General features: G+C 41.6%; 1 long non-coding RNA gene across 1 annotated transcript; it reads left to right on the forward strand.

Moving 5' to 3' along the window:
• The first annotated feature begins 8,261 nt into the window (after window positions 1-8,261).
• Window positions 8,262-13,730, forward strand: LOC118673336. Its single transcript, XR_004973352.1, has 3 exons — window positions 8,262-8,444; window positions 11,209-11,360; window positions 12,043-13,730. It is a non-coding gene; the product is annotated as an uncharacterized LOC118673336 (long non-coding RNA).
• The last annotated feature ends 1,103 nt before the right edge of the window (window positions 13,731-14,833 follow it).

Raw genomic sequence — 14,833 nt, forward strand, 5'->3', positions numbered from 1 at the left:
GTGCTCACGCTCTTCCTTTTCTGATTTTTTTCAGTGGCTTCCCATCACCCTCATGCTGTAAGCCAAGCTTCCTAGCATGACTACAAGTCCCACTTCCCAACCAATCTGGCTGCTGATTAACCCTTGATGCCTCATTTCTTTACTTCTCATCCTCCACCCTGGGTGCCAGTCAATGTGCATCTCCCCAGACAGCTGTTGTTTTACTAATTCAATGGTCTAGCATATACTGTGACTTCTGCTTTTAAAGTTCTTCTTTCCTTGCTCCATAGTCAGAGATGAGGGGTGATTAAGGGAATTTTTTGCATACAACTGGATCCCTGCTGTGGTTTTGTGGAAATAAGCCTAACTTAAAAGTTTGAGAATTTTTACCAGTATATCACTAAAAATTACTAGCAAACCAAAAGATTCCAACCAAGGTTGAAAGCCAAGATTTTCTCTGGCTGACGATGTAGAAAACCATTTATTCGAAGTGTCATTTTATTTCCTTAAATGAAAACAATGATACTGCACTTTCTAAAAATTTTTAAGATGGGGAGAAAAGAGGAAGACATTTCATACTGTTGTGGATGCTGTCACTACCCTGTCCAGACCCCCTGCATTGAACAAGAGTAGGTAGGATAAATAAAACAGGGGACAATAAAAGTGTTTTAAGAGAAAGGTAGGATTCTATCCCAGATTACAGTTTCTAAGTGTCTGCTATTTTCTCCTCTCCTGGGAAATATCTAAGCATAGGTGGAGAATCCTTAGAACTTTAATGGGCTTTCAGAAGCCTGAGTTTTAATTGAGTACCTTGGGACATCTATACAACGTACTTGAAGATCATCTAATGTAACTTGTCTAAAGGAACCTATGTTGGGAGGCCTATGGAACAGTAGAGAAAGAAACTATGCTAGAATTCTACAAAATCTCTAAATCTGCAATTTCTCCAAAGTTTTGTAAATTTTCTAATTTGCACCTTACAGAAATCCAATTAGTGGTACACATGAAGCCTAGACTATCAAGTAGAAAACTGAGACCCCGAACTTAAGTCACTGATTACCTTGACCACATCACAGGCAAAGACTAAGAGTTTGACAAGAATGTTATAGGATGGAACAACACTGTAAATATTGGCCTGACTTCCCCATTGTCTACCTCTAACCACTGGAATAAAGAGAATGGCTCTCCAAAAGGATTCCTTGGGGCAAATGTTGGCAGAGCAATCCAGATCCCTTTGATTTAGTTCCAGAAATTTACTTTGTAAATAGAAGGCATTATACCAAAGAGATAGGAACATAGCCATTGGGTCAGGGAAATTGAGTTCAGACCTCAGGTTTCTAAATTAATGCCTGTGGAAACTTACCTAAGTTTCCTTAATATAGCTGAGACTCTGTCCCATAGGGATAACTAATTCTTACTTCATAGGATGGTCAAGAAGATTAAAATAATGCATATAAACTTAGACAGAGGTATAGCAAAGATAAACGTTTCTTAGTGGTAGGAAAAGAGTGAACAGGCTCATCTTTCTGACATTCCCCTTGCACCAGGTCTCTAGTGTAACCTTGATTTATTACCAATATGATCTTTTTGTCTACCTCCATTTTTTGATTCCTGTTTTCTACTCAGGTGATAGTTTCTCATTGCCTAATTTCTGTTATTACTAGTGGCCCTGTGCACGAAATTTGTGCAAGGGGGGGGGTTCCCTCAGCCCAACCTGCACCCTCTCCAATCAGGGACCCCTTGGAAGATGTCCAACTGCAGTTAGGGGTGATTAGGCAGGCAGGCAGGTGAGCAGTTAGGAGCCAGCGGTCCCATATTGCGAGAGGGATGCTGGAAGTTGGACATCCCTCTCACAATCTGGGACCACTGGCTCCTAACTGCTCACCTGCCTGCCTGCCTGACTGTCCCTAACCCCTATGCCTGACTGCCTGGTCACCCCTAGCCTCTCTGCCTGCCTGCCTGATTGCCCCTAACTGCCTTTGCCTGCCTGCCTGATCGCCCCTACGTGCCCTTCCCTGCCTGCCTGATCTCGCCCCCAACTGCCCTCCCCTGCCATCCTGATCTCACCCCCAACTGCTCTCCCCTGCTGGCCTGATCACCCCTAACTGCCTCTGCCTGCCTGATCACCCCGAATTGCCCTCCCCTGCCGGCCTGATCTCGCCCCCAACTCCCCTCCCCTACTGGCCTGATTTCACCCCCAATGGCCCTCCCCTGCTGGCCTGATCTTGCCCCCAACTGCCCTCTCTGCCTGGGCCCCCACCACCATGGCTTTGTCCAGAAGGAAGTTGGATGTCTGGAAGATGGCTGCTCAACCCAGTCTAATTAGCACATTACCCTTTTATTAGTATAGATAGATTATATAGGATAGGATTGCTTAAATGGGCGGGGAGTCTTTTTCAGCAGGAGGGGATGCTCTCGGCAGACAAAAATACATAATCCCTATATCTGGACTGATAGCCAGCCATATGCACTATACTGCCAAACCAGTAATTAAAAAATGGAACCACTTTCTTATACCTTACACCAAACAGCTGTTGCCCTTAAAACACTCCTCAGACTTAGGTTCTGCCTTTGCAGTTCAACCAGATTAGGTTCTGAGTGGTCGGTTTCTATGTCAGTCAGAGTCAAAAGCTCCACCTCCTAGGCAGCCATTGGCTCCTCACACTTCACCCAGATTTGGTTCTGATTGGTCGGTTTCTATGCCAGTCAGCATCTCTGAGCCTATCTCTGGGCTTGATCAGAGAGGTGGGGCTGATCAGCAGCCCCTGCGGAGGCCTGGAGAGAAACAGAGGCACAGCTGCTGGCTAAGCCTGGAGAGAAAGAGAGGCAACGGCTGATTAACAGCTGCTATGGAGGCTGCGGATCAGACCCTGCCTCTCTCTAGACCTGATCTGCAGCCCCCTTGGCAGTCAGTGCTGGGTGGCCACGCCAGCAGCAGCGGCAGTCAGTGCTGGGTCGCCATGGCAACCTAGCACTGACTGCAGGACTGACTTCCAGTCGGTAGAGCCTATGGTCGTTATGGACCCTGGGTTTTTATATATTAGGATTACTCAGTATTGCCTATAAGATAACCAGATGTTCCTCTTAATATGCAACAGATTGCCACTTTGTGGTCCCCACATGTGTGCCCGTACACACACACAGACAACTTCCTATCGGTATTGTTTCTCAAGGGAACCCTAATGCATTCTCAAAACTTTGGTTGATGTATTTTAAAATCTTTCATTTTAAGTAAGAATACCTAAGAATGAAAATGGCCATTTCCTCCCTCAGAGTTCCCAGCCTTGTATTTGAAAAGAGAATAAAGAACAGAGGAAACACCTTCGTGCTAACATGTGATGGTGTGAGTGCATGTGTGTGAGCATGTGTCTGTGTATGTGTGTGTGTTTGCGGATAGCGGGAGCAGCTATAGTAGGATTTGGTTTCTAAGACTAAAGAGAAAATAGTAAGAACTGTCAAAGCATATTATTAAGAGGCTGCTTTCTTTCTCCAGAGCCTGACTGGAAGTGTGAAAGTGTGACATCCTGTATGCTCTCCAGGAGGAACAGTCTGGAACTGGATGGGGCCAGGGCCTTTCTTTAGGAAGGCTGCCTCTGGTTAAAGGAAGAAAAAAAAATGTTGACATTTCCCTCTAGTGGCAGGAAGGGAATAATATCCACCGAGGAGAACAATGTGAGACTGGAGTAAGATTAGAATGTTTTAGCAAAGAGAAGAGCTCTTCCTTCTTGTTCAATATAATTACTGATTGTCAACTGCTAACTATGCATCACTACAGATAAGGAATGCCCTGAATCAGAGGATTTGTGACTACATTGGGAAAGGTGTGATCAAAGAAGAGAACCCTGACCACTGAATTGGTCCAGGGCAACTTGTGAAGAAGGTGACAAAATCACGTGAGTGTCCCTTTTTCCATTATTTAGTCTTCACTATGCATGCAATGATAACATATTTTGTTTCCCTTAAGCTCTACCTCTAAAAATATTCTTGTTTTTTCTCTCTTGCTTCTATTCACTTCCCCTCCATCAAAACTTACCTTTCCAGGTCCTATTGCCTTATGGTTCTATTTTTTTCCTTACTATTCCTGCCACCATCAGTGGCCCACAACACCTTGTACTATCACTGAATTCATTTTATTTCAAAATTGCAAATTTTTGTGTCTATTCTCCCTCACCCCCACTAAATTATGAACTTGGACCAGGCATGATCAACATTTCACTCATCTTTAAATCACAAATGTCTAACTCACTGTCTGGAACTCAGTAAATATTTGTTGAAATAAAGCATGCATATGTTGATGAATGAATAAATGAATGAATTTGAAAGCAATTCAATAAATTAACAAGCCCATTGATTAAATACATGATCTGTATTTGATAGTTGATATTATTAGGGGGACTTGTGGGGGAGGTACTTTAACTCAAAGGTGAAGCTCAAATAAAACAACAGTAGAATTTAATTGGGAGATTGTTCCTTTTGTGGAGTTTTCCAGAATTTACCTATTTAAAAATATGTGTGATCAGATGGATGGAAGGACTCATTGATACCTAGCATATGATACACTCTCCACACATTAACAGCACCCTGAAAAGTTTGCTATAATTAGTGATTCTCTTTGGGGTGGGATGAGGGTGGAGAGAGTGGAAGGAAACACAGGGCTGGAGAAATCTTACCCTTAGAATAAAAATGACATTCAAAGCCTAAAACCAGTCATTGCTCTCCTTTCAAAAATTAGCTGCTGCTTCTTACTAAGAAAAAATTGATCATTTTTGCAGTCATATGCTGTACCACTGAGCTACAACCCCACACCTAACCATTTTTGGATAGCCAGTAGGCTACGGACTTTATGACCCAAAGAAAACAAAAATGAAGAATAATTAAGTCATATGTCTTTGAGTGAGGAGAGGAGATGACAGTCATGGCTATAGCTCTCAGGAAAAAGCAGTAAGAGAAAAAGCTTGCCTACAGAAAGTTAATGTGGCAAAGACATATTTTTCACATCCCAGATGAAGACACATGGTTTACTGGGACATATTTATATTTTAAAAGCAAACTCTCCTAGGGGTATCACACATAATACTAATGCAGCCTCAAAAGTGAGCTGAGAAAGCCAAGACAAAATCCCCATGGTAACAATTAAGTAACGTTGGATACATTACAAAAAAAAAAAAAATTTAAAAGCATCAGTGAAATGACATATAAAAGGCTGCAGCCCATTTGGAAAATACTTCCAGTTCCTCAAAAGTTTAAACATAGATTATGACCCTGTAATTCCACTTCTAATATATAGTCAAGAGAAATTAAAACATATTCACACAGAAATGTGTGCATAATAATTCATAGTAGCATTAGTCATAATAGCCTCAAAGTGGAAACAACCAGAACATCCTTCAAAGAGTTATTATAGTTCCAGCTGCTTTTTTTTTTAAACATGAATTGACAAACTGGTCCTAAAATTTATATGAAAATGCAGAGAACCCTGAAGATTTATAGTAATTGATTTTCAACAAGCATGCCATGTCAGCTGAGTGGGGAGGTAACAGTCTTTCCAACAAATGGTGCTGGGACAACTGGATAGTCACAGGCAAAAGAATGGGGTTGGACCTCTAATTCACACTATACGTGACAAATTAACTCAAAGTAGATCATCAACACATGTGTAAGAGCTAAAAAATAAATAAATAAGGCTCTTAGAAGAAATATAGGAGTAAATCTTCATGACTTTGGGTTAGGAAGTACTTTTTTAGATATGACATCAAAATCACAAGTGACAAAGAAAACAAAGAGAAAAGAAATTGGACTAAATCAAAATTCAAAGCTTTTGTGCTACAAATATTACCATCAAGAAATTGAAAGTACAATCCACAAAATGAAAGTATTTGCAAATAATATATGATAATGGGTCTACACCAGCCGTGGGCAAACTACGGCCCGTGGGCTGGATCTGGCCCGTTTGAAATGAATAAAACTAAAAAAAAAAAAAAAAAAGACCGTACCCTTTTATGTAATGATGTTTACTTTGAATTTATAATAGTTCACACAAACACTCCATCCATGCTTTTGTTCCAGCCCTCCGGTCCAGTTTAAGAACCCATTGTGGCCCTCGAGTCAAAAAGTTTGCCCCCCCTGGTCTACACCCAACATATACAAAGAACACTTACAACTCAACAATAAGGATAAAAAACCCAATTTAAAAATGGACAAAGGATATGAATAGACATTTCTCTAAAAAAGATATACAGATGGCCAACAAGCTCAACATCATTTGTCATTAGAGAAATGCAAATAAAAACCACAATTAGCTGCCACTTCACATCCATTAGTATGGCTATAATAAAAGACAGACAATGATAAGTGTTGGCAAGGATTTGGGGAAATTGGAATTCTCAGATATTGCTAGTAGAATATAAAAGGGTGCAGCCACTTTGGAAAATATTTTCAGTTCCTCAAAAATTTAAACATAGAGTCACCACATGACCCTGAAATTCTACTTTTGGTATATACCCAAGATAAATGACAACATATCTATACAGAAATGTGTGCACAAATACTCATAGCATCATTATTCATAATAGCCAAAAAGCGTTAGCAACCCAAATGTCCATCAATTTGATGAATAAATAAAATGTGGTATATTCATACAATGGGACATAAAAATGAATGAAGTCCTGATACACATTGCAACATGGATGACCCTTGAAGACATCCATGAAATAAGCCAGTCACAAAAGGCCCTGCATTGTACAATCCTATTTAGCTGGCATTTCCACAACAGGCAAATCCATAGAGATAGTAAGTAGATTAGTGGTTTCCAGGATTGGGGAAGGAGAGAATAGGGAGTGACTGTTAATGTGTAGGGCAGCAGTCCTCAACCTGTGGGTCAGGACCTCTTTGGGGGTCGAATGACCCTTTCACAGGGGTCGCCTAAGACCATCGGAAAACACATATATAATTACATATTGTTTTTGTGATCAATCACTATGCTTTAATTATGTTCAATTTGTAACAATGAAAATACATCCTGCATATCAGATATTTACATTATGGTTTATAACAGTAGCAAAATTACAGTTATGAAGTAGCAACAAAAATAATTTTAGATATGACATCAAAATCATAAGTGACAAATGAACATGAGGAACTGTATTAAAGTGTCACAGCATTAGAAAGGCTGAGAACCACTGGTGTAGGGGCTTTCTTTAGGAGATGATGATTATAATGTGGATCATTGCACAACTTTGTGAATATACTAAACACTATTTAATTGTATACTTTAAAACTGATTTTTATGGTATGTGAATTTCATTTGAAAAATCAAGAGCAGCCTAAATCATGATAGAGCAATACATCTGATACATTGCTGGGATATGCTGGACATACATACATGTGAGCTGAAGCTTTGTGGCAGGCGATCTGTAGGTGTCAGCAGCCTCACGCCCTCCAGCTACCTTAAAATTATTCTCAGTGTGCTCTTCTCCTCTTTTCTTCCTATCCATGCCTTGTCCTCTACCATGTGTACAAGTCATTTCCAGTGTAAATCTTAGGTCTGTGTTTTCGTATTCTAGACATCATGAGTTTCAACATGTTCAATGATTGAGCCCAGAAGTGGATGTAATCCAAGCAATTATTTGCAAAGTGTATCAAAATTACTGCGGGGAGATAGTCTTTTAGCAAAGCAGATTCCAGGAGTGCACCCAAACAGGGAGCCTGCCTTGATAAGAAGCAGCCCAAGAGTAGGCACACCCACATCTCAGAACTCTGCCTCCAAAGACTGAGCAAGGCTCCTTGTGGAACTTTTGCTTGTTCACTCAGTGATGATGCTGATGGTCCAGAGTAACCATCGCTGGACCTGTTTTTGCCATTTACTCTGTCTCCTTTGTCACCGTGCTTTCCTGCCCCTATTCTGACCACCTGGATGCTCCAGGACCAGGGTAAATGCCCAGGAATTCTCCCCCATTCCAAGTGCCCCATGTGGCAATTCTCCCTAGTAGGGGCAAAGTCTCTTGTGTCAAACACATTCAAGGACCTAAGGCCCATCTTTCCTTTTGGATTCAGCAGAACAGAAGAAGAGCATTCTGACAAGTAATCAAGGATACACCATCAGTGGAGCCACTTGCAACACTAATGAGCAAAATCAGAGGGAAAAACAATTCTCATCTGTGTCCCTCAGAGGCAAACAGGAAATCCTTCTGATGGTTATCTGGCTAACATGTTTCAGCAGGGCTATGAGTCACCCTATGTCCTGGGTATTTCTAGCAAGTACTTTCACATAGCCTGAGCCCATGGAAGTCTCCGGATCTCTACAATTCCCCTCTGTCCGCCTTCCTTCTATCTCTTGGGCAGCCTGACATTTGACGAGGACAGACTCACAGAATAAAAATGTTCCAAATGGGTGGCTGGAAAAAGTGACATCATGGGAAACAAGAATCAAATCCAGAGGCCGTGCCTGCTGTCTGTATTATAATCAGGTAAGAGCCAATCTGAAAATAAGGCCTCTAGAGGCAACTGAAACATTATTTTTTAAACAACCTAATCAAGGCCACACACTAATGAAAAGCTTTTAAAATAATTCTAAGCCTGTTATCATTTTTTACACCACAATAAGGTTTCTTTGAATATTTAAGTGTGCTAAGTTTTAAAAGAAAAGTGATCCTCCTCCCCCTAGTATCTTACTTTCTAGAACCACTGACTGGGAGTCACTCCTAGTCCAGCTGCCAAGTTGCACCCGCATCTCTCTTCCTGGTTGTTCTTTCGTGTTCTGAGGCTGAGAATAATGAATAACAACAGTAGCCCTGAGAAGGCCACCTTTGTCCCTTCACTCATGCACTGTGCTCCACCTTGGGGGCTGAAAGATTTGCCTCAGGGTAAAGAAAGCTTCCAGAATGAAGCAGAGGTAGGACCCTGGGTATACAGTGACCTGGAAAGTACCTGACATTCTGATGCTCAGGCTACACCCTTGATCAATTACATCAGAATCTCTGGGCATGAGACCCAAGAATCAGTCTTTTAAAAACTTCTCCACTGGTTCCAATGAACAGTCACATTAAGAACTACTGGACCAGAGGAAAGAGAAAGATACTCCTACCACATGGAACTCAAGATCACATGCAATTTGAGTCCATGCAATTATCCTAGAACTGCCAAGTCCCCAGCCCTGCCACCAGTTCCCAGCCAAGGGAGGAACTGCCATTCCCTACATTCATTATTTTAGCTGTTAATTTCTCTTGACATTCCCCCCACTTAAGATGCCTTTGAAGTTCACATAACTTGTTTTATCTTTATATAATGATTTTTGTTGTTGTTGCAGGTCATTGTTTATTATGCTTTTTAAAAATAGTTTATTGATTTTGAGAGAGCGAGGAAGGGAGAAGAGAGAAACATCAATGTGAGAGAGCAATATCGATCGGCTGCCTCCTGCATGCTCCCTACTTGGGATTGAGCCCACAACCCAGGCATGTGTCCCAACTGGGAATTGAACCAGCGACCTTTCGGTGCATGGGACGATGCCCAAGTAACTAAGTTGCATGGCCAGGGCCATTATTATATTTTTGACAGCAGGGTGAATAAGCACTTTTTAATCACAAGTTATCACCCTCATGAGGGTTCACAGAATGTTCATATGTTACAAAATCTGAATCAGTTAGGGCAGTGGTTCTCAACCTTCTGGCCCTTTAAATACAGTTCCTCATGTTGTGACCCAACCATAAAATTATTTTCGTTGCTACTTCATAACTGTAATGTTGCTACTGTTATGAATTGTAATGTAAATATCTGATATGCAGGATGGTCTTAGGGGACCCCTGTGAAAGGGTCGTTCGACCGCCAAAGGGATCGCGACCCACAGGTTGAGAACCGCTGAGTTAGGGGAAAGTAAGCATGAAGTCTAGACATACTTTCAGTATAGAATACTGGTCACAAAGGTTTATTTGGTCACACTCTTTTCTCAGAGCATGCTCGCCAACCCCTAAGCAGAAAAATATCTTTTCTCTTTGAGCAAAAGCATCAACTTCTTCCTTTAGCCCACTGTGAAGTTGCTGGGACCTGGAATGCGATATGAGAGCACAATTCTAATTCAGACCCCTGCCCCCTCCAAAAATGTCATGGCAGAAGGCTACTTTTGCAATCCACATTCTTATTCTCTAGTAAATAAACCCAATGAGCACCTGAATTTACTTACTCACAGGTGGGCATATCATTTTTAAGTAAGGAAGGAAGTGCAATTTTCATTTAAAAAAGAGTTAAATGGTTTGAGAAAATTTTTTCAGAATTTGAGAGACAGAACCACATAAGTCATCTGGTGCCAAAGTCCCACCCCTTGTAACAGCTGTGACAGCATTTCCTTGACCATTTCCAGACCATTATCTCATAAAACAACCTTTTCCACAATTCAATAGTTTGAATTGTGAGAGAATTCTTTCAATCACGTGTTTAAATCTGCCTCTCTAAAATTTCTACTGTCCATCTGCCCAACAACCCAACACAAAATTAGTCTGTTCCCTTTCTCACTCAGCATTCCTTCTGACATGGAATGACACCATTTCTTCCTTTTTCTGTTTTGGGGTCAAGCTTTCTCACTGTCCTCACTTGTTTCCTTAATAAATGATTTCCAAGTGCCTGGTCATTCTGGCCATTTCCCTTTGCACAGGCTCCAATTTACCAGTGCCCCTCTCCAATGTAAGCTCCAGGGGTAAACTCAACAGCAAACAAGTGTCTTGACAACTTCGTTGTACACCACCACTGACACTCCTTTTGTTGTGGGTCTGTGCCCGGACTAAGATGGTGTTCGTGTCTTGATAGCTCTGAGTTGACTCCCATTTAGAAGATATGGATTTTAGTGATGTCCTGAGTCCCCTGCCTGATGTTACATGAGGCTATACAATGACCAGGGGAAAATTATGCTGCTCAATGCAGGACCTCCCAGGCTTCTAATATTTTCAGGAGAGCTACCAATGAAGGCAAGAATTTCCTCTTCCTTGATGCTTTTCCAGATGGGGTGAAGGGCTCGCTTTATAAACTGAATTTCAGGTTTTGACTTGATTTAATGGCTCTTTATCAGTAAGCCCTCCTATAGAAGCTGAGAAAGATTCTTCTAAGAGCAAACAGGAGCAGCGAAGAGTAGCTTCTCAAAACCTCCTAGTTCTTTCCAGGTACAATCTCAGATGCTAACTCTCAAGTCTCCCTGCTTTGGGTGCTCATTATTCTGCTTATCTTTTTTCTTTTCCTTCTAAACAGTATCCACACTTTAACACAGGGTGAAATGGGACTCTGCAAACACCAGAACTGTAGCTCCAGTTGGCCCAATGTATTCTACCAAGACTTCAGGAATTCCCAGCTCCTCTTGTTCCAGCAAGTACGACTTTCTGACCTGCAGGGCATCCACTAAGGTTTGTGTTTTTCAGTAGTCATCCCAAAGTATGAGATGATCTAATCTATCTAGATCCCGCCTGCTTTACTTTAACTTGTTACAGGCAAGCAGGATGGAAAACAATGTGAAACTAAAGCCGGAACACTCCTGACTCAGGAATGTTCTGTGGTTGTCACAGTTTATGACCCAAGGCATTTGTAACCCTAGTCACTTCTGCGTGTCTTTAGCATGCTGCTGTCTATCCAAAGAAGATGCAATCAAGAAGCATGTGTCCAGGGAATGAAGTGGCTGGTATTATAGGCCTTCCCTGAGGTTTCCCACATACACCCAGATGCACAGGTTTTGCGACATCTGTCTCTGACCAACCAAATGAACCAATTCTCTGCTTTGCCCACATAGGACACAGAGAATGCATCCATTTCAATAGGAAGAGAGGCAGAACCCCTGGGTATAGGCCAGGGAACCTGGACATGTGGTGGGGAAGGATGAGGAGGTTCTTTTCCGGTTGCTCTTATTCCCTCGGTAGAATGAGCTAAAAAAGTAAAAGTGAAGATGTATGGTAAGGTGTGATTGTTTTTCTGAAATTAACTGATGAGACTGGTTGCAGCGAGATGGTGAAGTAATGAGATTGATTCCCTAAAAGCCACCAAGAAATTACTCATTATCTCAGAATAATCATCTCTCTCTATGTCATTTTCCAGATTATATGTAATCCTTCTTTTGAGTCAACTTTAAAGTGTAATTTACCAGGCACCATCATTTAAATATGAGAAAACGTTGTGTGGAAGTCGCTTTGGAAGACAGAGACCAGGAATGACTAAATGGGAAAGACCCAAGCTCCATTTCATTTTTCTGGGTGGAGATGGTGGAAAGTTGCCCATAATAGAATGCTTAAGTGCCTTTTGCTGGAATGTGCCCTGAACCCATTTTGTCACAATATAAGATGTAAAGCTGAGCATTTAATCCACATGCTCATCTTCAGTTCTGCAACTCTCCTCTGCTGCCGTGGGTCCCTGTGACTCATCTCCAGAACATGACTGAAAGAATGTTGAACTCATCCAAGAAATATGGGACTCCTTGGGAAGAACGTGGCTGACAGGAGAGTACTTGCCAATGAGAAAATACCAGAATTTTTCATGCAGCTCAGGATTTCTTTAGGCCATGCAGGAGTGGAGGAACGTTACCTGCCAATCTCCAGCCCAGGAATGACATGCTGCTTCCAGTGAACTTACTTGTCCAGGAGGTAGGGGCCTAGCCACATTTCGCTAAGGCCAGGAATGCCACAGTGAGGTTTGGATACGCTTTAAAAATGTCCCGCTCTCCCTCCTAACTGAAAAAATAGGTCAACTTTCAGTCTCAAGGGCTAGAAAGTAACTGCTTCAATGATGCCCCTTTCCAATGGTGCTCAGCTTGGGGATTTTACTGTCAGTATTCCCTGGGAGTTGCCCTGCTTGGAGGAAATTAAGAAAATAAAAGCAATTCACACCACCTCACAGTAAGACTGGAAACTTCTCATGTAACCATTTTGAGAAAAACCTTGGAAACACTAAAAGGTGAAGGGGCAAGACCGATTCTGTTCAACCAAAATTCTTCAAGCACTGAATTAGATACACGTTACTTTAGTTCCAATTTTTACTTTAGTTGTTGTTTCAGATGGTTGATCACCTGAGAGCATCCCTTGATAAGAGATTAGATATTTGTTAAGGTGGGAATTAACCTAGAAAAGCACAGTCTAGATTTTGGAGCTATGAAACAATGCTGTCTCTATAAAGGCTGTAACTGGGACCCTCATCTTCTTCAACTCTCATCCTAAGCAGTGTCCTTATCTGGAGATTCCCCCTGAGTTTCTTATAAGGGCTCAGTAGGAGTGATATTGATTTTACATTATTAACAGCCACAAAAACTCTCGAAGGAAGTTCCTTCTTGATTGCACAAAAGAGGTTTGAAAAATAGCAAATGATAGCATAGAAGGGAAAGGGGCACACATCTGAGGTTTCCCAGAGATCTTGAGAAAGGGAAGGCATTCTGAGTAAGGAAGTTTTAATTCAAAATGAGCTATGAGTTGGCTATTTTACTGGGGCATAGGCCAAGGCATGGGGCTTAAAAGTCCTGTTGAGTGCTTCTGGCCCCTTTTCTGGATTTCAGAGAATCATGGTTTGTTATGATCTGCTTTGTTTTAGGAAGGAGAGAGGAAACATGACATCTAATCAAGAAATATTGGAACAGTTCATCTGTTAGAGACTTACACTTGCTGTGGCTATTCTGAAGGTAGAACTGAAACCAATGAGTAAGAATCAAGGAGAGGTAGATTTCATCTTCATACGTGGAGGAATTTTGCAATAATTAAAATTGCTTGAAAAAGAGGTTGTTTCATGGGGGAATGGATCGCTCTAGCCCCCAGCCCTCCCATCACTCTGCATTCAAGCAGAGCCGGGCTGGATATGCAGGGAGCTTTCCACATTGACTAGGATACCGGTACTGGTTTAACATAGATCCTGAAACCAGGGGAGCACTTTAGCAATATACAGACCTACTGGATGAGAATCTAGGATAGAAGGGGAGCCTCGCATTGTGCACTTTTAACAAGCTGCCCAAATGATCTAATGGCAGCTCTCTAGGCACCAGGACTCAACCTGGTGTAGGTGAACCAGTAGTCTGAAAATTTATTCTTTGACCACTTGGTGAATTTTTTATAATCTCTTGCTATCTCTTACAAATCCTTTTTCTCTCTATGTGATTAGGGCCAATGACAGAAAACCATATTTTACCAGTCTGGAATATAATTTTGGTTGGCAACCACTATTTTAGATGACAGTGGAAGGTCTCTGCATATGCTAAGATTTTATTATTTAAGATTAATTCATTAACTCTTACATTGTGCTACTGAGAGAAAGCATGGACTTGGACTAAACACACTTGCATTGGCTGGGCAGCAGTTTCCTGACCTGGACAGTGTGGTCTGGGAACTAGACTGTGGGATGTCTCTTCTTCACAATCAGGCAAACAGGATAAGCTTGACGAAGGGTTTGGGAAGGGCCCCTGTGAACTAGGGGAATGTCTGGGGGGAAAAAACAAAACACAAAAAACACCCTGGAAGTCCTTTCAATTCCTATGATTCTATTTTTAAACCTAGCTAAGAACCACAACATTTAGAGTAAAGCCTGACTCTCACTTCCTTGATGGGGCTACAGAAATAGATGCTCCCCAAATCTGGGGGATAAACAAAAAGTCTGGGAGAATAGCCAAGTTTATTCTCAAGGTCCCCTGCTTTTTTATTCTGCAGTAATAAACCATTCCTTGTCATTGCCTTGACTGATGACCTTAGTGTGACATCACGGAAGGCCTTTCCTATAATGAATTCACTTTCATGGGAAAGGGGTGAGTGAGCTATTTGTGTAGAAAGACTTGTTCCTTACAAACCAAACTCCAGTGAGCAGGGAAATTGCCTCTCTAAAATGGGCCAGAAAGAGCTGAGCTCCCTATTCAAATAAA

The sequence above is a fragment of the Myotis myotis genome, unplaced genomic scaffold, assembly GCF_014108235.1.
Source record: "Myotis myotis isolate mMyoMyo1 unplaced genomic scaffold, mMyoMyo1.p scaffold_m19_p_18, whole genome shotgun sequence".
NCBI classification, from domain to species: domain Eukaryota; kingdom Metazoa; phylum Chordata; class Mammalia; order Chiroptera; family Vespertilionidae; genus Myotis; species Myotis myotis.